The sequence below is a fragment of the Rana temporaria genome, chromosome 6, assembly GCF_905171775.1.
Source record: "Rana temporaria chromosome 6, aRanTem1.1, whole genome shotgun sequence".
Taxonomy (NCBI): Eukaryota; Metazoa; Chordata; class Amphibia; order Anura; family Ranidae; genus Rana; species Rana temporaria.
The window spans coordinates 21801910-21829163 of record NC_053494.1 but is presented as its reverse complement, the minus strand read 5'-3'; the positions used below and the strand labels follow the sequence as shown (position 1 = coordinate 21829163).

The window sequence follows — 27254 nt, the reverse complement described above, 5'->3', positions numbered from 1 at the left end:
TGATGTATATGCCCGCTAACAGGGAAATGTCACCGCCTCCTGTGAGCAATCCAAAGCTGGGAGGATTTTTTCCAGAAAAAGACAGAAAAAAAAAAACATTTAAACATTGAAAAAAAGAGAACAACCGTTTCTAAATACCAACAGCTAAACTATAGAAACAATTCCTCCCCCCCCCCCCCCCCTCAAAGGCATTAACATTTTAAACACTCCCTCTGGACACGGGGAATCAGAGAACGCCGTCACATTTTATTTTGGCGTCTTATTGTACTGCTCTGTTCATTTCTTGGCATATACAACAATGCTTTGCATCCTTTGTGTTAGTTTTAGGACTGTTATTTTTTTTTTATAGATGCATTTGCCCCTAGCTTCGAAAATCTCTCCTAGCGAGATCCTTTTATTCATCAGTTTTGTAGCTTAACCCTTTCACAAGTTCATAATCTTCCCGTCAGATGAAAGGTTGCATTTTTGTTTTACTTTCAGCTTCACTCAAAATTACATTATTCACATGAAGTTTTTGAGCATAAAGCCTCGTACACACGATCATCCTACGGAAATTGTGCAGTGTTGCCAACCGTCCGTATTTCGTAAATGTCCGTGGTTGCGGGAATGTGCCAGTAAAAATAACCGAGATCGGTTAGCTTGGAACTGCGCATGGAGATTGGAGGCAGGGGGTGATGGTGGCTGCGGTGGCACCGCAGAGGGCAATGGAGGCAGGGGGAGATTGGAGGCAGGGGGAGATTGGAGGCGCCGCAGAGGGTGGGGGATGGAGACAGGGGTTGTTGGTGGCACCGCAGAGGGGGATGGAGGCAGGGGACAATGGAGGTAGGGGTAATTGGAGGCAGGGGGCCTGGGGGAGATTGGAGGCAGAGGGAGATTGGAGGCAGGGGGAGATTGGAGGCAGGGGTGTTAGTGGCAGGGGTTGTTGGTGGCACCGCAGAGGGTGGGGGATGGAGACAGGGGTGACAGGTCCCAGGGAATCGCCTGTCCAGATAGCGCAGTGCCACTCGCGCATGCGCAATGAGTGCCCGGCCGTGAAGCCGAAAGCTGTCACGGCCGGGTGCCCACAGTAACAATGAAGACGCCGGCCGGAGAGGGGGGGGGGGAGCGGAGCTCCGGCCGGCACGTCGCTGGAACGTGGAGCAGGTGAGTGTATGTTAATTAAAAGCCAGCAGCTACACTTTTTGTAGCTGCTGACTTTTAATAAACATTAAAAAATGCCTGGAACACCCCTTTAAACTGTATATAAGGTTGTATTCTTGGTTCTAATAAACACTCCGGGCCAGATTCTCAAAGAATCGGCGTTGGCGTAGTGTAAGCCATTTACACCCGCGCTTGGGCATGGATGGGCACTGTGGGGTAGCATTGATGGACACTGTGGGGTGGCACTGATGGACACTGTGGGGCGGCACTGATGTATCCATGTTGCCAGTCAGTGCCCATTTGTGGCGCCTATGAGTGTCCAGTGCCGCCCATGAGTGCCCATCAGTGCCACCCATGAGTGCCCATCAGTGCCGCATACCAGCGCCGCCAATCAGTGCCCATCAGTACTACCTCATCGATGTCCATCAGTGCCATCTCATCGGTGCCCATCAGTGCCGCCATATCAGTGCCCGTAATTGAAAGAGAAAACGTACTTATTTACAAAAAAATTAACAGAAACAAATAAAAACGTATTTTTTTAAAAAAATTTCCAGTCTTTTTTTAGTTGTTGGGCAAAAAAAAAAAAAATCGCAGAGGTGATCAAATACCACCAAAGGAAAGCTCTATTTGTGGGGAAAAAAGGACGCCAATTTTGTTTGGGTGCAGTGTAGCATGACCGCGCAATTGCCATTCAAAGTGCGACAGTGCTGAAAGCTGAAAATTGGCTTGGGCGGGAAGGTGCGCAAGTGCCTGGTATGGAAGTGTTAAAGTTGCAATAAAGAGCCCCGACGTCGTGCCTTCCGTCCTTCCATAGTGATGGAAATGACTTTGATGTTTCGATAATGCTGTACTTCAGAACTTACATTTTTATTCCCAGAATTCTTTTGGCTAAAAAACAATCACCTATCGAAACTGACTACCCAGCAGCCAATTGTCAGCAGCAGTGACCTCAAACGACCACAAGGAACGAACAAAAACGCTTGTTTCGTTTTTTGCTGCGGCAGAAGAATCCTTCAAAAGCAGCCCGGCATCTGCGGGGAAACACGGTGTCATGGAAATAACGCAATAAGATCGGCGCCGCGCTGTTCTCAATATAATTATTTCATTTTCACCTTCGCAGATTATTTATTTTTTTCCTGTGGAGTAGGTACAGAAGAGGAACTGGCCAGGTGACCTGGATCTTGTTTTATTTATAGATTTAATAAGCTGCGAGTCAGCCCTTGATCTGACCTCCCACAAGAATCTTGTTTTGTACTGAAGCAGCTCAGGCAGGAGAAAGAAAAAAAGAAAACGCTGATCGTGATAATGGGAAAAACGATAAAGAGTGTGTACAAAACATGGGCAGGAAGTCACCTGAATCCAAGAACGGGGGAGATTCCAAAAACTTAGCATTGCATGTGATAGCATGATGAGAAAATAAAAAGTGTTATGACTGGCAAGATTCACAACGCGTTTCGAGACCTGCAAGTCATCAGGGGCAGTTTTGTTTAAAGCGGTAGTTCACCCCCCCCGACACGATTTTACCATCGAGACAGGCATTGTAGCGCGAGCTACAGTATGCCTGTCCCGATTTTTTTAACCCCGGACTCACCTTGTAATCGGACATCGTAGATTTCGGCTCCCGCGGGGAATGGGCGTGCCTATGGAGAGGGAGGATGATTGACGGCCAGCCCTGGCACGTCACTCTCCCCGAAGACAGCCGGAGTAGGTCTCGGCTCTTCACGGCGCCTGCGCACAGGCTATGCGCACGCGTCGTGAAGACCAAGCCTATTTCGGCTATTTCCGGAGAAGCGTGACGCGCCAGAGCCGGCCGTCAATCATCCTCCGTCTCCATAGGCACGCCCATTCCCCGGTATCTTTGATCTACGCGTACAAGGTGAGTACGGGGGTAAAAAATTCGGGACAGGCATACTGTAGCTCGCGCTACAATGCCTGATTTTATGGTAAAAGAAATTTTTTTTTTTTTTTTTCGTCGATAGGGTGAACCCCCGCTTTAATGTGATCTTCTTTGTATAATTTGTCTGTATTGTCTTAATGTTTGCATATAAAAATAAAAAAAAGATCTGATTTAAAAATAAAAATAAAAAAAATTGTTATTATTAATTAGTTCGAATTTACAAATTTACAAATTTACGAATTTACGAATTGCGATCATAACAAATGACCCCCCCCCCCCAAAAAGAAAAACGAATGAAACAAAAATGAAAACAAACACATTTTTGGGAAGTGCACATGTCTATACATTACACGGGCATGGTACATTTTTATCACAATCGGGAAAGCCTCTCTGAGAAAAGGCCATGCAGCCATCACTGGAGGGCATGTAGACAGGACGAGGCTTCAAAAGGTCAACAGTGCAGATATGCAACTATTGGTAAAAAAATAAAGATAAAAAAAAGGTGAAAATAAATATTTTATTAGAAAGGCATTTTTGTATGATACACACTCAGGGCCAGATTCACAAAGAGATACGACGGTGTATCTACAGATACACCATCGTATCTCTGACTTACACTGGTCCTATCTATGCGCCTGATTCATAGAATCAGTTACGCATAGATAGGGCTAGATCTGACAGTGTTACAATGTGTTACACTGTCGGATCTTTTTTTCAATTTAAAAATGGCGCCGGGGGCGTTCCCGCTGATTTACGATAAATAATATGTAAATCAGCGAGATACGCAAATTCACGAACGTACGCGGACCCGTCGCAGTCTTCTTACGTCGTTTCCGTAGCGGTTTACCGTCGTATACTTACCCCTTCTTTTATCAGGCGCAGCCAATGTTAAGTATAGCCGGCGTTCCCGCGTCGAATTTGAATTTTCCTACGTCGTTTGCGTACGCCGATTCACGAACACGCGCGTCGCAAGTCCCGCTCACGTCGCAACCACTGACGTCCTAGCGACGACAGTGGGAGCAGTGCACGCCGGGAAATTCCCCCGGACGACGCATGCACATTTAAATCGGCGCGGGAACGCTCCTGATTTAAATATGACACTCCCCTAGCCGCGGAATTTGAATTCCGCTGGGGGATTTAGGATCCGCCGTCGCAAGTTTGGAGGTAAGTGGTTTGTGAATTAGCCACTTGCCTCCTAAACTTGCGGGAGCGGATCTTAATTCACGTAGATCGAGCGGATCTATAGATCCGCTGAGCTACGTGAATCTGGCCCTGTGTTATGGTTTGCATTTACTTTGTCCCAAATTCTTATGCTCAAGGCAGACAAGGCGGGTTGATTGACAAATGCAAAGTGCAGTTCCCAAGTCGCCAAAGTTGCTTTATTTGCAGAATGAATAGAGTTTAGCATAACCATTTCTCATACTTTACTATTCTCTTTTGTCATAACAGAGCTTGATAGAACAGGCCTCGCAGACCACGGTGCCTTCCCTCGGCCTTCTGGGAAATCAGGTCAGGTATTATCAATGGGAACTCAGTTTTGGTTGCTACGCAACTGTCTCTTTAGGTTGTATTCCTTCTCTATTACATCCGCAGGAATAAAGAGAGACCTCCTGTTAACAAGCATCTTCTATGGCCTGTTAACCCGCTGTTCCACTGGATCTCATGAACAGGATCACAGGAAACCCCAAAAGACCTTAGTACATATTGTTCTTAAAGGAAACCTTCACTTTTTTTACACCTCAGAGGGGATACTGTAGGACTGCCTCCAGATTCAAGTGAACACAGTCAAATTGAAAAAATAATTACTTGTGTATGGGGTTGTGCAGATACCTGATGGATTACCACTCTCGGAGAGAGAATTTAGAAAGACCTTTCAAAATCTCTGCCCCCTTCTGAGATATGTAGCTCCAGTAACTTCTGCCTCTCGTCATTTTTCTTGAAGTGAACCTGTGGCTAGGCTCTGGACATTTAAATATTTATATACACTTAACAGACTCTAAATGAGGTTTAAAACCAGCCCTCACTGACCTCTGTAGCTGCAGGCACTGTGGAGAAATTCATCCTCAAAGTTCAAATCAGAAGCACTTAAAGCAGTGGTTCTCAACTCCTGTCCTCAGGGCCCACTAATAGGCCAGGTTTGCAAGATAACTGAAATACTTCACAGGTGATATCACTTGTTGCTCAGTGATTGTAGTATTCTGGTCTGCATCTAACCAAGGTAATACATAAAACCTGGCCTGTTAGTGGGCCCTGAGGACAGGAGTTGATTACCACTGACTTAAAGGAATTATAAAGGTAGAAGGTATTTTATTTCAATGCTTTGTATTTAGCAGCCTCCCCAGCATCCTCCAATTACTTACCTGAGACTTAACTCTCTCTAGCGATGTCCACGACTGTCTTAGCCATCCAGGACTCTCCTCCTGATTGGCTGAGACACAGCAGCAGCGCCATTGGCTCCCACCGCTGTCAATGAAACTCAGTTAGCCAACCAGAAAAGAGAGGGGGTGGGGACGGTGTAATAAAAAAAAAATCTCGACCCATGAAATTCCTTAAACCGTGTCACTTCCGGTGCGGCTACGTCACAAAATAGCTGTTTGCGGCGCATGAGCGTCTTTACCGCTGTTTTATCACGCATGGGCGGATGCAATTTTCGGGTCCAGAAAAATGATAGACTCGAGCGGGTGGACGGAGCATCAATTTGTTTAAACTTGTCATCTGCAGCACCATGTCCAGCCCCGCCCCTAGCCTATTCTTTCTACTAATCCGTAAAGTGGGAGATAGAGCGGTGGTTGGAGAGGGGGCGGCCCACACACAGTGCTATGCACGGGGCCTGCCCCCCTCTTCAAGCACCGCTCTATCTCCCCCTCCCACTTTCTTTTGGTACGGGTTAGTAAAAAGAACAGCCTAGGGTCGGGGGCGGGACTAGACGCGGTGCTACCGATGACAAGTCTAAACAAATCGCCTCTCCGCCCACCCGCTCGGGTCTATCATTTTTCTGGACCTGAAAATTGCATCCGCATTTGCGCGATAAATCAGCGGTGAAGTTGCGCATTCGTGGTAAAGCCCCGCGGACAGCTATTTCGTTACAAAGCCGCACCGGAAGTGACGCAAATGTCATGGATTGAGCGAGCAGCGAAGAGGAACCCGAAAAGAGAAGGATCTGGGCTGCTCTGATCAAATCCACTGCAACAGAGCACGTAAGTATAATGTTTTTTTTTTTTAAAGAAAACAAGACTTTACAATCACTTTAAGCCCTGTTTACATGTTGCAATTTGGGATCGTGGGCACTGGGCAGATCAATGCGATTCTTCTTTTATGGTGTCCCAAAACACGATTCTGCCACAATCATTGTGTGCCAGGATTGGGTGGCAATTGCAGCAAAGCACAATTTTTAAAAATACACCTTGAAAGAAATGTAAACAAACAAATGTGTGTGTAAAAAAAAAAAAAAATAGCTAGATCAAGATTGATCTAGTGACTAGGTCAATATCAGGGTTAGAGTCAGGGTCAAAGGTCGGAGTCACAGGTCATGGTCAATATATTTTAAATGGGACTAAAAAAAAAGCATTTTTTAAATTAGTATCAGTGTCAGTTAGCGGTCAGTGTGGTTTAGGTAAGATAAGAAAAAAAAGCTAAATGCGCACCGGTATCGTTTATTATTATTTTTTGCTACTGTGGGCGATTTGGCGTTGAATAAAAGTGGTGGATTCGCCGCAGGATCACTTTTAGAAGTGGCAGGAGAGGTGCCCACCCACCCCTCCTCCCGCTGCATCCTGGTAATTTCCGAGCTTACCAGAGCGTCAGTAAACCCGGAAGAGCCCATTCGCTGGGCAGGAAGTTGACTGAGGGCAAGATGGTCCCCACTCATCTCTATGCTCTTGGAGGACCAGAGCGACCTCTAACATCAGAACATCACTTTCGGTTCTCAGGCATAAACAAATGATTTTTTATTTGTTTTTGTATTTTCTATTATCTTTTATTCTCTTTGGAAATTGGAAAACGATTCGAATTTGAATTTGAAAATTCGACAAAAGTAAAAATGTAAAAAAAAAATTTACATTGTGAGATTTATGATTTATGTATTTTAATTATAATTCTTCTTCTTCTTCTTCTTATTATTATTATTATTATTATTATTATTATTATTATTATTATTATGCCTGATGAACACTTGATTGAACCATTAAATGATATTAAACACATTTAGCTAGATTCAGAGAGAGTTAGGCCGGCGTAACTCTGAATCTGCGCCGTCGTAAGTTTAAGTGTATTCTCAAACTGAGATACACTTAAACCTAGCTAAGATACGACAGCCTGCGCCGTCGTATCTTAGGGTGCAATATTTAGGCTGGCCACTAGGTGGCGCTTCCGTTGAGTTCGACGTAGAATATGTAAATGACTAGATACGCCTATTCACGAACGTACATGCGCCTGTCGCAGTAAAGATACGCCGTTTACCTAAGGCGTTTTCAGGCGTAAAGTTATTCCATCAAATAGCTGGACTAGTCAATGTTAAGTATGGCCGTCGTTCCCGCTTCAAAATTTGACGTCGTTTGCGTAAGTCGTCCGTGAATAGGGCTGGACGTAATTTACGTTCACGTCGAAACCAATTCGTCCTTGCGGCGTACTTTGGAGCGATGCACACTGGGAAATGCACACGGACGGCGAATGCGCCGTTTGTAAAAAATGTCAATCACGTCAGGTCACCCCCCATTAACATAAAACACGCCCCCTCATCCTAATTTGAATTAGGCGCGCTTACGCCGCCCCCATTTACGCTACGCCGCCGTAAGTTAGGAGGCAAGTACTTTGTGAATACAGTACTTGCCTCTCTGACTTAAGGCGGCGTAGCGTAAATACGATACGCTACGCCGCCTTAAAGTTGCGGCACTCTCTGTGAATCTACCTAATTAAGTGCAAGAACAAGAATACCAGCCTTTACATGTGGTGGCTGCATTGGTTTCCTTTTTATGAGGCTTTTTCCTATTAATAATAATAATAATAATAATAATAATAATAATATTATTATTGATAATAATAATAATAATAATAATAATAATAATTATTATTATTATTATTATTATTATTATTATTATAATTATAATTCTCTCTTCTTATCATTATTATTATGCCTGATGAACACCAATCCTTACATGAGGTGGATCCATTTGCTTCCTTTTTATTTATTTTTTTAGCCTTTTCCCATTATTTTCATCTGGTAATTCTGCCATTTAAACGATTCCTGTCCTAGGGTGACACCAACCATATTGTATTTATGGAGGAGCAGCATTGTCACCCTGGATAGGACTACAGAACAACCCACCAGTGCCGATCCTGACCTCCCTGGGGCCCTAAGCAAAATGACATGTCACATAAATTTGAGAAGCGCTGCCGACAGTGACATGTCACATTAAGGCTGCATTCACACCTGAGCGTTTTGTCGCCTCAAGCGCGACGCCCCAAAACGCTAGAGGGGAAAAAATACATTATTCCCTATGGAGATGGTTCACATCTCCACTCCAAAACGCCTGACGCCGAACGCCTGAAGCCCAAACAAGTTCCGGACCCTTTTTTGTCGCTCGAATTTGGGCGTTTGGGCGTTTTACATTGGTGACCCTAGACCTGTAAAAAATCGCTGTAAAAAACGCTGCGTTTTGTCGCGGCAAATCACGGTAAAAAACGCTGCAAAACGCTACGCTCAGGTATGAATGCAGCCTACAGATTAAAGTTGGGAAGCGGGGGGTGTTCTGCTGTCGGAAATGACATCTTACATTAAAGTGAGAAGCGGGGGTTGCTGACTTCTTACCTCTTCTCCCATGCAGCCAGCGAGTTGAGAAGCGCGGGGTGAGGGGCCCGAAGATGACTTCTCACCAGGCGGGGCCTCTAGTAATTTGGGGGGCCCTCCGCAGCTTTGCGGGGCCCTAAGCGGCTTGCATAGTGAGCCTATAGGGCGGATCGGCCCTGCAACCCACCTCTCCCTTTCTCCATAATATGGGGAGGGGGTCTGTAGTCCACAGCTGGGAATAATAATTGATAAGAGTCAGTACAGGAATTTATGAGCTCACAAGATTTCTGGCAGGACCAACAGGTATTTTTTTTTTTTTTTTACACTTGTCAAACAGATATAACACTTTTAATAATGTAAATACAGACCAAAGGGGAGCAAAGGGCCAGATTCACGTACAAGAGCGCCGGTGTAACGTAACCCGTTTACGATACACCGCCGCAAGTTTCCAGTTTTAGTGCCCGATCCACAAAGCACTTACCTGGAAACTTGCGGCGGTGTATCGTAAAGACGTCCGGCGCAAGGCGGGCCAATTCAAATGGACGTGTGCCATTTAAATTAGGCGCGTTCCCGCGCCGGACCTACTGCGCATGCTCCGTTTCGCAATTCCCGTCATGCTTTGCGCGCAGTGACGTCATTTTTTCGAACGGCGACGCGCGTAGCGTAATTCCGTATTCCCGGATTTACGCAAACGACGTTCATTTTTACATTTCGACGCGGGAACGACGGCCATACTTTATACAGCAATTACGATTGCTGTGTAAAGTTAGGGCACCTAAAACGACGACTAACTTTGCGACGGGGAAACTAGACTAGCGGCGACGTAGCGAACGCGAAAATCCGTCGTGGATCGCCGTAACTCCTAATTTGCATATCCGACGCTGGTTTACGACGTGAACTCCCCCCAGCGGCGGCCGTGGTACTGCATCCTAAGATCCGACAGTGTAAAACAATTACACCTGTCGGATCTTATGGATATCTATGCGTAACTTATTCTATGAATCAGTCGCATAGATAGAAACAGAGATACGACGGCGTATCAGGAGAAACGCCGTCGTATCTCTTTTGTGAATCTGCCCCAAAGTCCATTGTTAGGATTACATAGTATTTATGAGATGAATGTGACAGCCTTCCTCTTTTTATACACAGTTATCACGAAGCAGAGTTCCCCTTTAAGTTGCACAGGGCAGGCATGATCATGTGAATGGGGCAGAACGGCCTGACAGATGGCGCAATACATTATTACTCTATAAAAGAATGAAATCATTAACCTCTCAGGTGCCAGAAGGAGCTGCTGGCCCGCAGTCGGGTAATTCTGATGGTGATGAATGATACGTTTGCTCGCAGCCAATGGCGCGCCGGCTGGGTCGCGGTACATGTAAAAACCTATAGGCATGCCTTTTGTGGAATTAATTAATGTACAAAGTGACATTTGAAATAATTGCGTGGAGTGCAGAATGTCAAATCCCACAGCCTCTTGGGAACTCAGCCAAAAGTCTCATTACAAATGGCCTCTGCCATCCGGGGTATTAATTGAATATTTAATGAATAAAACCATTTGATTGTTATTTCTAGTGAATGGTATTTACGGCTGACAGACAGCAACGTTTGCCTTGAAGGGGAAAAACTCCACTTTTAAGGAAATGTGTACATAGAAGAATATAGGGACTAGCGCTCTGGGCCGCCTCTTCTGGAAATGCAACTTGCCTGGCTATCATATGGGTTCAGAACCTGTAAGAGAATAAACCCACAACAAGAATGTAGACCAGGTGTTCTGATTTTGCTCTGACCTCACTGGCTGCATGCTTGCCCCAGGTCAGTGTCTAAGAAAGCATTGAAGCCAGAGACAGCCAGCCAACTAGCATTTTCAGAAGGACATCAGGAACAGCAGCCTTCTATTACTTTCAGTATATATACCGTATATACTCGAGTAAAAGCCGACTTTTTCAGCACATTTTTTATGCTGAAAAAGCCCCCCTTGGCTTGTACTCGAGTCTCCCTCAGTGTTAACTGTAGTAGCCGTTGCCGGGTGTACTGTGAACGCGCAAGTCTATGAGAACGTCTTTCTTGGTGTGTTCTATCCTCTCTCCCCCTTATGCTGTCTCTTCTTATCTCTCCATCTCACTTCCTTTCTCCTCCTCCCTTTTAATCCCTCTTTGCCCCCTCTCTCTTCTTTCTATCTCCAGATGCACTGTTGCTCTTCTCTCTATTTATCTCTCTTTTTCTCCCTATCTACCCTTACCCCTCTCTCTCCCCCTGTCTATCCTCCTCTCCCGTTCTCCCATTGGTTCTCCTCTCTTTAGCTCTCTGTCTCACCTCCTCTATCCTCCCCTCTCTACATCTCCTTTCACCCTGTCTCTAACCCCACATCACCCCCACTCTCTCCATCTCCCCCATCTACTTCTCTGCCTACCTGTCCTCCCTCTCTCTTTCTCTCCTACTCTGTCTCTTCTCTCTCTTTCTTCCACATGTTCTCCTCTGTTAATCTTATTGCTCTTTTTCTCCCAATTTCTCCTCCTCTGTCCTTCCTTTTCTTGTTTTTTCTCCTCCATTCTCTCTCCTTTATCTCTTTTCTCCCTCTTTCTCCTCCATTCTCCTCTATTTCTCCTTCTCTCTCTCTCCTTCTCCCCTTCCTCTCTCTCTCTGTGTCTCTCTCTCTCCTTCTCCCCCATCCTCTGTCTCTCTTTCTCTCTGTCTTTTTCTCCCATTCTCTCCTCCTCTATCTCTGATTCTCTCTTTTTCTTCTTCATTGACTCCTCCTGTCTTTCTCTCCACCTCTGTCTCTCCTTCTCTTGCTTATTCTCTCCCATTCTCTACTCCCCTATCTCTGCTTTTCTTTCTCTCTGTCTCCCTAATTTTATCCTCCTCTGCCTCTCCTTCCCTCTCTCTTTCCTATTCTCTCGCTTTCTCTCCCATTCTCTCCTCTTCTGTCTTTCCTTCCCTCTCTCTCTTTCTCTCCCATTCTCTCCTCCCCTCTCTCTTTTTCTCCCATTCTCTCCTCCTATGTCTCTCCTTCTCTTGCTTATTCTCTCCCATTCTCTACTCCCCTATCTCTGCTTTTCTTTCTCTCTGTCTCCCTAATTTTATCCTCCTCTGCCTCTCCTTCCCTCTCTCTTTCCTATTCTCTCTCTTTCTCTCCCATTCTCTCCTCCCCTCTCTCTTTTTCTCCCATTCTCTCCTCCTATGTCTCTCCTTCTCTCTCTCTTTCTCTCCCATTCTCTCCATTGTCGCTCCTCCTTCTTTCTCCTCCTTTCTCTCCTTCTTTATCTCTCCTTCTTCCCTATCTCTCCTTCTCTCTCTCTCTCTCTCTCTCTCTCTCTCTCTCTTTCTCCCCCATTCTCCTCTCTCTCTCTCCTTCTCTCTCTCTCTTTATTTCCCAATTTCTCCTGCTCTGTTTTTCCTTTTCTCTTCCTTTGTCCTCTATTCTCTCCTCCTTTATCTCTCCTTCTCTCTCTCTTTCTCCCCCATTCACCTCTGTCTTTCTTGCCCATTCTCTTCTCCTCTATCTCTCCTTCTCTCTCGTTCTTCTCCATTCTCTCCTCTTGTCTTTCTCTTCCATTCTCTCCTCTTCTGTCTCTCCTCTCGCTCGTTCTCTCCCATTCTCTCATCCTCTATCTCTCCTTTTCTTTCTCTCTTTCTCCCTCATTTTCTCCTCCTCTGTCTCTCTTTCTTTCTCTCTCCCTCCCATTTTCTCCACCTCTGTCTCTCCTTTCCTCTCTCTCCCATTCTCTCCTCCCCTGTCTTTCCTTCCCTCTCTCTCTCACCCATTCTTTCCTCTGTCTCTCCTTTTCCTCTTTCTCTCACAATTTCTCCTACTTTGTCTTTCCTTCTCTTTTTCTTTTTATTCCATACTCTCCTCCTCTATCTCCCCTTCTCTCTCCCTCTGTCTCTCCCATTCTCTTCTCCTCTGTCTATCCTTCTCCTTCTCTCCTCCTCTCTTTCTATCCCATCCTCTCATCCTCTGTCTCTCCTTCTATCTCCCTTTCTCTCCCATTCTTTCCTCTTCTGTCTCTCCTTCTCTCACTCGTTCTCACCCAATATCTCCTCTCTGATCTCTTCTCTCTATTTCTCCCCCATTCTCCTCTGTCTCTCCTTCTCTTGCTCTTTCTCTCCAAATTTCTCCTCTTCTCATTCTCCTTCTCTCTTTCTTTCTCTCCCATTCTTTCCTCTTCTGTCTCTCCTCCTCTCTTTCTCTCCCATTCTCTCCTCCTCTGTCTCTCCTTCTCTCTCCCTTTTTCTCCCATTCTTTCCTCTTCTGTCTCTCCTTCTCTCACTCGTTCTCACCCAATATCTCCTCTCCGATCTCTTCTCTCTCTCTTTCTCCCCCATTCTCCTCTGTCTCTCCTTCTCTTGTTCTTTCTCTCCAAATTTCTCCTCCTCTCACTCTCCTTCTCTTTTTCTTTCTTTCTCTTCCATTCCTTCGTCCTCTGTCTCTTCTTCTCTCTTTTTTCCCCCTTCATTCTCTCCTTTGTCTCTTCATCTCTCCCTTTCTCTCCTTCTCTCTCTCTCTCTTTCTTTTTAAGTCTCTCATCTCATCCTTTTTTCTCTTCTCCATTCTTCGCTCCTCACTCCTTCTTTACCTCTTTCTTTTACTGCTATAATTTTTCTCCTTTCCATGTTCCTTATCTCCTCCTCGCACGTGTCTCTCATTCTCTTTCCTTTCCCGCCAGTGGCAGTAATGCTGTGTGCCCTTCTTCCCGGGCTCCCATGTTTAACCTGTTGTAACCCTGGAGGAATCTATTCCATGGATCCGCTATGAGCCGCAGATAAAATGCCACAGCCCGACTGGCAAGGTTGAGGGGAACACAATCAAAGGAAATCTTTGGAAGGCTGCGGAAAGTCGCTGAATATTAAACAGCAGTTTTAAAATGTAGCACAATTTTCCATATCTGTCGTACGCTGAACACCTGTAGGGCGTCCATGCTGAGGTATAAAATCTTTCAAAGGCCTTATCAGCCAAACAGTAAAATGTATCATTGAAACGCATATATAGGAAGTCTTTGACCTGAGAAAAGATTTGTAAAGTAATGCACACAGCCTTGCCGTCCCTCCACCCCTGCTGTGCTATATGGCGGAATAGAATAAACACTTTTTGAAAGCCTGGGTTTGTGCCGGCTCCATTGTTCCACCTCCTGCCTGCTCTTTGGATTGCTGATAATTATTGGCACACTGAGGAAGCCCAAGTGTCATCCTCTCCTGCCTAAGTAATGCACACAGCCTTGCCGTCCCTCCACCCCTGCTGTGCTATATGGCGGAATAGAATAAACACTTTTTGAAAGCCTGGGTTTGTGCCGGCTCCATTGTTCCACCTCCTGCCTGCTCTTTGGATTGCTGATAATTATTGGCACACTGAGGAAGCCCAAGTGTCATCCTCTCCTGCCTAAGTAATGCACACAGCCTTGCCGTCCCTCCACCCCTGCTGTGCTATATGGCGGAATAGAATAAACACTTTTTGAAAGCCTGGGTTTGTGCCGGCTCCATTGTTCCACCTCCTGCCTGCTCTTTGGATTGCTGATAAATATTAGCACACTGAGGAAGCCCAAGTGTCATCCTCTCCTGCCTAAGTAATGCACACAGCCTTGCCGTCCCTCCACCCCTGCTGTGCTATATGGCGGAATAGAATAAACACTTTTTGAAAGCCTGGGTTTGTGCCGGCTCCATTGTTCCACCTCCTGCCTGCTCTTTGGATTGCTGATAAATATTAGCACACTGAGGAAGCCCAAGTGTCATCCTCTCCTGCCTAAGTAATGCACACAGCCTTGCCGTCCCTCCACCCTTGCTGTGCTATATGGCGGAATAGAATAAACACTTTTTGAAAGCCTGGGTTTGTGTCGGCTCCATTGTTCCACCTCCTGCCTGCTCTTTGGATTGCTGATAAATATTGGCACACTGAGGAAGCCCAAGTGTCACCCTCTCCTGCCTATCAGTTTACATAGCAGACACACCCTCTTTAACCCAACCTTTATATTATTTTTTTAATTATTAACCACTTAAGGACCGCCCCATGTACATATACTGCGGCCCTTAAGCGCAAAATCATGTACCTGTACGTGATTCAGAGCTTCGGCTCTGGGTCATGATTGGACACAGTGGGAGTCAATTAGCAGGTCCGGCGGCCGTGATGGCCGATCATTCACAGGAGAAGCACAAAAGTTGTCTGCCTATGTAAACAAAGCAGACCGCCGCTCTGGGAGGGAGGAAAATGGAGATTTGTGTTTCTGTTAAGCAGGAACACGGATCTCTGTTTTCCTCCAGTCACAGCAATTCCCCCCCCCCCCACAGTTAGAAGGCACTCCCTAGGAGCACACTTAACCCTTTGATCGCCCCTGATATTAACCCTGTCCCTGTTAGTGTCATTATACAGTAAAGTGACGGTGCATTTTTTTAGCACTGATCACTATATTGGTGTCACTGGTCCCCAAAAAGTGTCACTTAGTGTCAGGTTTGTCCACCGCAATGTCACAGTCCTGCTAAAAATTTGCTGATCGCTGCCACTACAGACCAGACAAGGTAGATCCACTCAAGTCAGGAGATACTGGGCTCTTCCAGCTTTCCGGGGGGGAGGGGGGATTACTTCCGTGCCTCAACTGCTTGTGGGCGCCACGATTTTTTACTAACCTTTCAAGCCCCCATCACTCCAGCAGCGGTACACAGCAAGACAGTCCAACCTTGGTCAGGTCAGAATGACAGCACAGCACCCCTACTGGATCACTGATAAGAACAGATACTACACAAGTGGCGGCTGGTGCTCAAATTGTTTTTTGGGGGCACACACAAAACATCAATTGCAGCCTCACTATGCCCATCAAACGCAGCCACTGTGCCCATCAATTGTAGCCACTGTGCCATTAAACGCAGCCACTGTGACAAACGCAGCCACTGTGCCCATCAAATGCTGTCACTGTGCCATCAAATGCTGCCACTGTGCCATCAAATGGAGCCACTGTGCCCACCAATTGCAGCCACTGTGCCATTAAACGCAGCCACTGTGCCATCAAATACAGCCACTGTGCCCATCAAACACAGCCACTGTGCCCCATCAAACGCTGTCACAGTGCCAAACACTGCCACTGTGCCCATCAAATGCTGTCACTGTGCCATCAAATGCTGCCACTGTGCCATCAAATGGAGCCACTGTGCCCACCAATTGCAGCCACTGTGCCATTAAACGCAGCCACTGTGCCATCAAATACAGCCACTGTGCCCATCAAACACAGCCACTGTGCCCCATCAAACACTGTCACAGTGCCAAACACTGCCACTGTGCCCATCAAATGCTGTCACTGTGCCATCAAATGCTGCCACTGTGCCATCAAACACAGCCACTGTGCCCCATCAAACGCTGCCACTGTGCCCTATCAAATGCTGCCACTGTGCCCATCAAATACTGCCACTGTGCCCATCAAATGCTGTCACTGTGCCATCAAATGCTGCCACTGTGCCCATCAAATGCTGCCACTGTGCCATCAAATGCTGCCACTGTGCCATCAAACGCAGCCACTGTGCCCATCAAATGCTGCCACTGTGCCATCAAACGCAGCCACTGTGCCATCAAATACAGCCACTGTGCCCATCAAACACAGCCACTGTGCCCCATCAAACGCTGTCACAGTGCCAAACACTGCCACTGTGCCCATCAAATGCTGTCACTGTGCCATCAAATGCTGCCACTGTGCCATCAAATGCTGCCACTGTGCCATCAAACACAGCCACTGTGCCCCATCAAACGCTGCCACTGTGCCCTATCAAACGCTGCCTCTGTGCCCATCAAATACTGCCACTGTGCCCATCAAATGCTGTCACTGTGCCATCAAATGCTGCCACTGTGCCCATCAAATGCTGCCACTGTGCCATCAAATGCTGCCACTGTGCCATCAAACGCAGCCACTGTGCCCATCAAATGCTGCCACTGTGCCATCAAACGCAGCCACTGTGCCCATCAAATGCTGTCACTGTGCCATCAAATGCTGCCACTGTGCCATTAAACGCAGCCACTGTGCCATCAAATGCTGCCACTGTGCCATCAAAGGCAGCCACTGTGCCATCAAACGCAGCCACTGTGCCCATCAAATGCCGCCACTGTGCCCAAGCACCTGATTGGCGGAGAGGCAGTTCAGTGTTAGGAAAGCGAATATATATTCGCTTTTCTGACACACCTGACACACTACAGGGCAACTGAATGACTCCTTGTGCTACTTCTCCCTTCTCTGCTATGCGGTACAAGAGCCTGACACTGTTGCTTTAACAAATAAGCGTAATAGTGCGTAATAGTGCCATTAATGAACTCAGAGCTGCGAATAATTGTGTCTCTTTTATATCTGCCTGAAATGAATGTTCCCTGCATGATCGAAGTACAACTGCCCGTTATCAGAGGTATCAGAAACCTGCGCCGGATTCAACCATCTGATGCCATTGGCCTTTAAGGATAGTCTGTAATCGAATTCCTCCATAGAGACTAATATATTATATTACTGTCCCTTCCATCCAACACTATCAGTGACCTTTTATTCTTATTTTTACATGTATACTTTGTAAATACACTTTGGCATTTTCCGTGATTACATTGAATCATCAGCTGTGTGACTTCTGTATAGAGAAAAAAAAATGACATTAACATCCTCGCTGCGAGCCACCGAGCGATGGCAGCGACAGCCGAAAGACCGGCGTTTGTGGCAGTACAACCTTTGGATATCAATGTTGGTGAAAAACATAATAAAATAAATAAAGAACATAAAGCGCTTACAAAAAATTGGCATGCGCGGTAAGCCGTAACAGCCAATCAAAAATCATTTTCTATTCATCTGCCCATGGAATAATAAGCGCACTAACATTTTTACTGCATCATAGAAAAGGAAGATTGAAAACTTCAATCAAAGTCGGTGTGAAATACATATTTATAATAAGCTCCAAGTACGATCGGTACTCCGGGTGCAAAACAATAAAATAAACTTAAATACATTACTCAATAGACAGAAAATAAATCCACTTTGTGTGCAGCACGCCAAGACCAGTCCCCCTCTACCTGGAGAGCGAGTAGCAGGGGTGGACGGACCATTCGGCACTGCCCGAGGGTCCCATGTCACTAGGGGGGCCCATCAGGGTTGCCAGCCTCAGTAAAACCAGGGACAGTATGTAAAAATCTGTGTTTTTAAAAAAATCCCAAGATTATAGCTGCCCCGCCTCTCCAGTACCTTTTCAGTGTGTGTATGTGTATTCTGTGTGTATACTGTGTGTGTATATTATGTGTCTGTGTGTGTATACTGTGTATACTGTATGTCAGGGATTGACATTATTTGCTTGGAATCTAGGAGCCAGCTAAAAAAGTTAGGAGCCAGAAAACGCGCCCCGTCCCGACGAGCTTGCGCGCAGAAGCGAACATATACTTGAGCAGCGCCCGCATATGTAAACGGTGTTCAAATCACACATGTGAGGTATCGCCGCAATCGGTAGAGCTAGAGCAATAATTCTAGCCCTAGACCTCCTCTGTAACTCAAAACATGAAACTTGTAGATTTTTTTAAGCGTCGCCTATGAAGATTTTAAAGGGTAAAAGTTTGTCGGCATTCCACGAGCGGACGCAATTTTGAAGCGTGACATGTTGGGTATGAATTTACTCGGCATAACATTATCTTTCATAATATTAAAAAAAATGGGGATAACTTTACTGTTGTCTTATTTTTTAATTAAAAAAAAGTGTAATTTTTTCCCAAAAAAGTGCGCTTGTAAGACCGCTGCGCAAATATGGCTTGACAGAAAGTATTGCAACGATCGCTATTTTATTCTCTAGGGTGTTAGGATAAAAAATATATATAATGTTTGGGGGTTCTAATTAGAGGGAAGAAGATGGCAGTGAAAATAGTGAAAAATTACATTAGAATTGCTGTTTAACTTGTAATGCTTAACTTGTAATACCAACGGCCACCACCAGATGGTGCCAGCTTACACTTCTGGTGGTAATAACTTGTAATACCAACGGCTCACCACCAGATGGCGCCCACCTTCCAAGCCAAGTCGCCAGGACGCTATTTCTAGTCGCCCTGGCGACCGGGATTTGTCGAGCCCTGCTGTATGTGTATGTGTGTGTGTATACTGTGTGTATGTATACAGTGTGTGTATATTGTGTGTCTGTGTGTGTGTATACTGTGTATACTGTATGTGTATACTGTGTATACTGTATGTGTATATGTGTGTGTACGTATACTGTGTGGCCCCCATAATCTATTGCCCAGGGGCCCCCTAATCTCCTATTGCTTGGGGGCCCCATAATCTCCTATTGCCCGGGGACCCCATGAGTTGTCAGTCCTCCCCAGGCGAGTAGTAGTGGCCGATCTTTGTTAAAGGGGGAAAAGAGTCTGTGTATAAAAAAAAGATACACAAATGGAAAAATTTGTAATGTAATACAATGGGGAAAATAATTAATTGATTCCCTGCAGATTTTGTAATTTGCCCACTTACAAAGAAATGAAGGGTCTATAATTTTTATGATAGGTACAGTGGAACCTTGGACTATGAGCATAATCCGTTCCAGGAGAATGCTTGTAATCCAAAGCACTCGCATATCAAAGTGAGTTTCCCCATGGAAGTCAATGGAAACAAATTTGTTCCACATTGACTTCTATGACATGTAATACCGCATGTGACCAGAGGTGGGGGGCACCGGAGAGACTTGGAAATACATGGAGACCGTTCAGCTGCATTCGGAAACTTTGGAATGACTCGGAAACACTTGGGAACAAAGTATTTCCAAGTGTTTTCGAGTGTTTCCTAACAGGTCCGAGCGGTTCCAATCGGCTCCGGAGCCCCTGCACCTCTGGCCAAATGTGCTACTGTTTACACACACCTCTCCCCGTTCTTTAGCTCTTGTGACCGATCGTGGGACTCCAGCGGCGATCGGGCCTGTGGGTCCCGCGGTCACGGAGCTTCGGACCGGGTCGCGGGCACGCGACCCACGGCTGGGCACTTAAAGGGGACGTACAGGTATGTGCCTGTGCCCAGCCGTGCCATTCTGCCAACGTATATCTGCAGGAGGCAGTCCTTAAGTACTATCAATCATGTGCAGTGACACAGGATAGAGCCAGTAGAGCCACAGCTCTTGTGCACATCGCAGGATTGGGCTCGGGTAAGTATAAAGGGGGGCTGGGGTCAGCAACCTTTTTCTGCTTAAGTGCCAGATTCAATGTGAATGCATGGAGGGCCGCATTCACCTGCTAATAAAAGAAGATAATAATCCTAACATAGTAATAATAATAGTACAGGTTTACCTCACTTTAAGGTGCTTCACTAATACAAAGCCAGTTCACCCTGAGGGAGCATGTGGCAGGGGATTCAGATTTTACTGCCCCCTCCCCCATCCTGTCCTTCCGGCCAGCATGGTCTGAAGATGGGGTTCAGGTCCCCAGGGAGATGGAGGCCATGTTCCCAGGGAAAAAGGGTCACTGTCCCCAGGGGAGATGGGGTCCCTGTACCCAGGGGAGAAGGGTCACTGTCCCCAGGGGAGATTGAGTCACTGTCCCCAGAGGAGATGGAGTACCTGTCCCCAGAGGAGATGGAGTACCTGTCCCCAGAGGAGATGGAGACCATGTCCCCAAAGCAGATAGAGACCATGTCCCCAGGGGTGATAGGGTCCTTGTCCCCAGGAGAGAAGGGGTCCTTTTCCCCAAGTGAGAAGGGGTCACTGTCCCCAGGGGAGATGGGGTCCCCTCTGCCCCCCTGCACCCCACCCCACACACTGTGTGGGTAGAACTCTCCTACCTTACACAGGTGTACAGCAGAGCAGAGATCGGCATCAAAGGGCTGTGGTGACAGGAACGGCTGAAGTTAACCTTTCACATTAACAGGCTGGCGATCAATCACCTGCTGTTTGATGTTAAATGTTAACTCCAGCGGTTCCCACCCCCATCCAGCCCTTTGCAACCAGCCGCTCGCCGCTGTCACATGAAGAGGAGAGCGCTGAAAATGTCCGCGGGTCGGATTTCCCCGTGAATTAATCACGGGCACTGACAAGCCGGACATTTAGTGCTACAATGTTGTGTAGTGAGTGTACAGCTTGTATAACAGTGTACATTTGCTGTCCCCTCAAAATAACTCAACACACAGCCATTATGTCTAAACCGCTGGCAACAAAAGTGAGTACACCCCTAAGTGAAAATGTCCAAATTAGCACCAAAGTGTCAATATTTTGTGTGGCCACCATTATTTTCCAGCACTGACTTAACCCTCTTGGGCATGGAGGTCACCAGAGCTTCACAGGTTGCCACTGGAGTCTCTTCCACTCCTCCATGATGACATCACGGAACTGGTGGATGTTGGAGATCTTGTGCTCCTCCACCTTCCGTTTGAGGCTGCCCCACAGATGCTCAATCATAGGCGTGCGCACATCTATAGATACGCCGCGTAAATTCAAAGCTGCGCCGGCGTATCTTCTTTCTGTATTCAGAAAGCAAGATACGCCGAAATTAGGCTAAGATCCAACTGGCGTAAGTCTCTTACGCCGTCGTATCTTAGGGTGCATATTTACGTTGGCCGCTAGGTGGCGCTGTCGTCGATTTCAGCGTAGAATATGCAAATGAGCTGGATACGCCAATTCAGAAACGTACGTGCGCACGGCAGATTTTTTTTACGTCATTTGCGTAAGGCTTTTTCCGGCGTAATGTTACTCCTGCTATATGAGGCATAGCCAATGTTAAGTATGGACGTCGTTCCCGCGTCGAATTTTAAAAAATTTACGTCGTTCGCGAATAGGGCTTTGCGTAAATTACGTTCACGTCGAAAGCATTGACTATTTGCGACGTGATTAGGAGCATGCGCACTGGGAATACGTTCACGGCCGGCGCATGCGCCGTTCGTGAGAAACGTAATTTACGTGGGGTCATGTTTTATTTACATAAAACACGCACACCTCTTGACAATTTGAATTCGGAGCGCTTACGCCGGCAGATTTATGCTACGCCGCCGCAACTTACGGAGCAAGTGCTTTGTGAATACTGCACTTGCCCGTCTAAGTTGCGGAGGCGTAGCGTAAATAGGATACGCTACGCCCGCATAAACATACGTCCCCCTACCTGAATCTAGCCCATGGGGTGTAAGGTGTGCCTGGGCACACCCTAATCACCCTGTACTGTGCAGATTCCCCCTGCTGCCTGGCTGCAGAGAAAGGGACTGGGGAATCTCTGTCCTCAGACCCTTTCTCTGCCTCAAAAGTTAGACATCAGGGGTCTGTTTAGACCACTGATATTTCACCAAAGCCCCCAAACAGGGCTCCTAAAAAAACTAATATTAAAAAAAAATAATAATAATAAAAATAAAATTGTAAAAAAATAATAATAATAATAATACAAATAAAGATAAACTACTGACACCGATCTCTGCCCTGCTGACAAAGCCCTACTGACTTGCCCACTGCCATATATGATATATTACGCACGCATGTGTGTTTGAGCTTTGGTGTGCACACCCTAATGCCATAGGCTGCGCACACCTATGTGCTCAATGCTAGTTGAGGAGACTCTCTATTTGTTTTGTTGACCATTATCTTTGAAAGTGAAAGTAAAAGAAAATACTAAATTTTGGGTTGTGCCCAGAAAAGTAATGAGGGGAAATCTTCCAATGGGGACACAGATGGAGAATGAAAATCTGACAATGGTTATAACCCTTCCTTGCTATCCAAAATGAAAAAAAAATGTTTTTCTTATAGTTCTACTTTAAAGCGGGGGTTCACCCTATTAAAAAAAAAAAAAAAAAAAAATTTATTCTAGCATTACATTCGGCATCGTAGCGCGAGCTACAGTATGCCGGTCTTACATTTTTTATCCCCGTACTCACTGTGCTATTGTACATTGAAGATTCCGGGGAATGGGCGTTCCTATGGTGAGAGAAGGTGATTGACGGCCGGCCCTGGCACGTCACGCTTCTCCGGAAATAGCCGAAATAGGCTTGGCTCTTCACGGCGCCTGTGCATAGCCTGTGCGCAGGCGCCGTGAAGAGCCGAGACCTACTCCGGCTGTCTTCGGGGAGCGTGACGTGCCAGAGCCGGCCGTCAATCATCCTCCCTCTCCATAGGCACGCCCATTCCCCGCGGGAGTCAGAATCTTCAATGTGCAATAGCGCAGTGAGTACGGGGATAAAAAATGTAAGACCGGCATACTGTAGCTCGCGCTACGATGCCGCATGTAATGCTAGAATGATGTTAAGGAGGGTGAACCACCGCTTTAAGGTGGCCTAGACAAGGAATGTATTTAATGTAGCTGGTCTGGTCTGGATACAACTTTCTTTGAATGCAATTTCGGATCAATATCCCATTTATGTGTCTGATGCAATCATGAAATTTAGACTTTCATAACCGCAGGAACATTGTCCTTTTTTCGATGATTGCGAGCTGAGAGCGAATGGATACAATCCAAAAACATCACATATCTTTATCAATTGGCAAAATTATAACCTGCAAAGAATTTTAAAGCGCTACCTTTAAAAAAAATGTAGGCATCACAGTTTGTCGACATTTCGTGGGCGAATTTTGAGTCTTGATGTATTTGGTATCTATTTACTCGGTGTCTCCCATCTTTTATATTTTACCAAAAAATGTACCAGTATATGGTTGTGCAAATATTTTGTGACATTAAAAAATTACAATGGCCACCATATTATTCTCCATTTTTGAGGGATTCTAAGTAATTTTCTAGCAAAATAAGCTGATTTAAAATAGTCCTGGACAGCAAATAGTTAAAGTACGTTTTTTTTTTTGTTTATAGCGCAAAAAATAAAAACCGCAGAGGTGATCAAATACCACCAAAAGAAAGCTCTATTTGTGGCTCAATTTTGTTTGGGTACAGACAGGGAATTGTCTGTTCCCTGATATAGGGAACAGACGATCAGTGACATCACGCCTACAGCCACGCCCCCCTACAGTAAGAATCACTCCCTTAGGGCACACTTAACCCTTTAGCGCCTCCTAGTGGTTAACCCCTTCAATGCCATTGTCATTTTCACAGTAATCAGTGCATTTTTATATGGTCCAAAAAATGTGTCAAAAGTGTCCGATGTGTCCGCCATAATGTCGCAGTCACGGAAAAAATTACTGATCGTCGCCATTACTAGTAAAAAAAAAATTATTAATATAAAATGCCATAAAAACTATCCCCTATTTTGTAAACGCCATAAATTTTGTGCAAACCAATCGATAAACGCTTATTGCGATTTTTTTTACCAAAAATAGGTAGAAGAATACGTATCGGCCTAAACTGAGGAAAAACATTTTTTTTATATATATTTGTTGGGGATATTTATTATAGCAACAAGTAAAAAATATTGCATTTTTTTCAAAATTGTCACTCTATTTTTGTTTATAGTGCAAAAAATAAAAACCGCAGAGGTGATCAAATACCAGCAAAAGAAAGCCCTATTTGTGGGGAAAAAAGGACGCCAATTTTGTTTGGGAGCCGCGTCGCCCGACCGTGCAATTGTCAGTTAAAGCGACACAGTGCCGAATGGCAAAAAGGGGCAAGGTCCTTAACCTGCATAATGGTCCGGGTCTTAAGTGATTAAAGGAGAATTACCGTATTTATCGGCGTATACCGCACACTTTTTTGCCCTGAAAATCAGGGCAAAATCGTGGGTGCGCGATATACGCCGATACCCGCTTCCCGCGCTGTGTTTGAACCACTGCGCCGACATATACCGAGCGCAGTACACTCGGGCATAGTCGGGCAGGCTTGGCTCCTCTCGAGGTCACGTCCTGTACGTCCTTTACGCGAGAGGAGCCGAGCCTGCCCGACTATACCCGAGTGTACTGCGCTCGGTATATGTCGGTGCAGTGGTTCAAACACGGGAAGCGGGGATCGAGCGGGGAGGACACCACGATGGCCGCAGAAGGATGCCGGACGAGGCCGCCGATGGACGCGATGGACGACGGGCAAGACACCAACGAGGGGCATCCAAACTGTAAGTATTTTTTTTTTTCCAGGAATTTTCTTTCAAGTTCGGGGGTGCGCGCTATACGCCGGGGCGCGTTATAGCACGATAAATACGGTAACCAAAATAAAGGTTAATTAAATCCACAAGGGTTTTTTTTTTTTATCACTACTATTCCTTTATATTGGCTTTTAAAATGTACAAATACAGCAATTTAAGAAACTGGATGAAAGGTTTAGCACTGGGGAACACTTTTTTAAAAGATAACAAGTGCATTTTATATAAAACTATACAGATCAGACCAAAATGAGGGACAAATAAGAAGAAATGAGGGACAGAGGGACATTGCTCCAAATAGGGACAGTCCCTCAAAATCAGGGACAGTTGGGAGCTATGCCTGGATGATGCCTGAACAAAGCTGGCTCGTCCTTCCGATGAAGAAAACAGTAGAAGACATTGCCAGGGGGGGAGTCCTGTGATCTTTGCAAATGTTATGCCCTGTACACACGATCGGTTGTCTGATTAAAACGGACCGTTTTCATCGGACGAACCGATCGTGTGTGGGCCCCATCAGTTTTTTTCCCATCGGTGAAAAAAATTAGAACCTGTTTTAAATTTTTCGTATGGTTAAAAAAAAGATAGAAAAAAACGATCGTCTGTGGGGAAATCCATCGGTCAAAAAATCCACGCATGCTCAGAATCAAGTCGACGCATGCTCGGAAGCATTGAACTTCATTTTTCTCAGCACGTCGTTGTGTTTTACGTCACCGCGTTGGATACGATCGGATTTTTAACCGATGGTGTGTAGGCAAGACTGATGAAAGTCAGCTTCATCGGATATCTGCTGAAAAAATCCATCGGTCCGTTTTCATCGGACGAACCGATCGTGTGTACAGGGCAATGAGGCATTAGACTTACCGTATTTATCGGGGTATTGCGCGCTCCGGCGTCTAGCGCGCACCCCTAATGTGGACCCGCATTCCTGTAAAAAAAACATTTTAGTACTTACAGTTTTGGTGTCTTGTGCGGCGTCCATCGGCGGCCTCGTCGGGTCCGGCGTCCGCCTGCGGCTTCGGTGGTGTCCTCCTCATCGGATCCGGCGTCCTTCTGCGGCCATCGTGGTGTCCTCCCCGCTCGATCCCCGCTTCCCGCGCCGAGTTTGAACCACTGCGCCGGCATATACTTAGCGCAGTACACTCGGGTATAGTCGGGCAGGCTCGGTTCCTCTCGCGGTCACGTCCTGTACGTCCAGGACGTGACCACGAGAGGAGCCGAGCCTGCCCGACTATACCCGAGTGTACTGCGCTCGGTATATGCCGGCGCAGTGGTTCAAACTCGGTGCGGGAAGTGGGTATCGGCGTATATCGCGCACCCACGATTTTGCCCTGATTTTCAGGGCAAAAAAGTGCACGGTATACGCCGATAAATACGGTACTTTTCTTGCATATACTTTACATGAAACAAGATATCTGATGACGAGTAGACATAAACCCCGATCATTTCCAATCTAATGTCCTCCAGTGTAAATGGCGCTGTCAGCCACTCAGCCCGTTCATGGAGAAAATATTATGATCCATCTGTCCTTTCTTCTGTTGGGGTTTTACTCATACGTAAACAGCGGCGGCACGATGTGGAAAGATGCTCCTGAATATGATAATGTGTTCTTTAATTGTCTAGATGGAACCGCCGGTGAGGCTTACAGACTGTTGATTAGACAGCTGAACTTTCTGAATGACGCAGTGCCGGTCTCCTACTGCCTGGTGACACCACCGCAAGCCGCCTATCCAAGTAGAAGAACTGCCGAAGATTTAAAGGAGAACTCCACCAAGTTCTATTAACCACTTCTGCCCCGGAAGCATTTACCCCCCTTAACCACTTAAGACCCGGACCAAAATGCAGCTAAAGGACCAGGCCCCTTTTTGCGATCCGGCACTGCGTCGCTTTAACTGACAATTGCGCAGTCATGCGACGTGGCTCCCAAACAAAATTAGCGTCCTTTTCTTCCCACAAACAAAGCTTTCTTTTGGTGGTATTTGATTTGCGCTATAAACAAAAATAGAGCGACAATTTTTAAAAAAATGCAATATTTTTTACTTGTTGCTATAATAAATATCCCCCAAAAATATATAAAAAAACAATTTTTTTCCTCAGTTTAGGCCGATAGGTATTCTTCTACCTATTTTTGGTAAAAAAAAATCACAATAAGCGTTTATTGATTGGTTTGCGCAAAATTTATTGCGTTTACAAAATAGGAGATAGTTTTATTGCATTTTTATAAAAAAAATATTTTTTACTACTAATAGCGGCGATCAGTGATTTTTTTCGTGACTGCGACATTATGGCGGACACTTCAGACAATTTTGACACATTTTTGGGACCATTGTCATTTTCACAGCAAAAAATGCATTTAAAATGCATTGTTTACTGTGAAAATGACAATTGCAGTTTGGGAGTTAACCACTAGGGGGGCGCTGATGGGGTTATGTGTGACCTCATTTGTGTTTACAACTGTAGGGGGGTGCGGCTG

The 27254-nt window shown here is 45.9% G+C and overlaps 1 protein-coding gene across 1 annotated transcript in view; it reads right to left on the bottom strand.

The window, feature by feature from the left end:
• The window catches only part of TEKT4 (tektin 4), a 157840-nt gene extending 137203 nt beyond the window's left edge, over positions 1-20637 (bottom strand). Inside the window, exon 1 of the mRNA XM_040356438.1 lies at positions 20573-20637. The gene's annotated coding sequence lies outside the window, so the exon portion shown is untranslated. The remainder of the gene's footprint in view (positions 1-20572) is intronic.
• Between the last annotated feature and the right edge of the window lie 6617 nt (positions 20638-27254).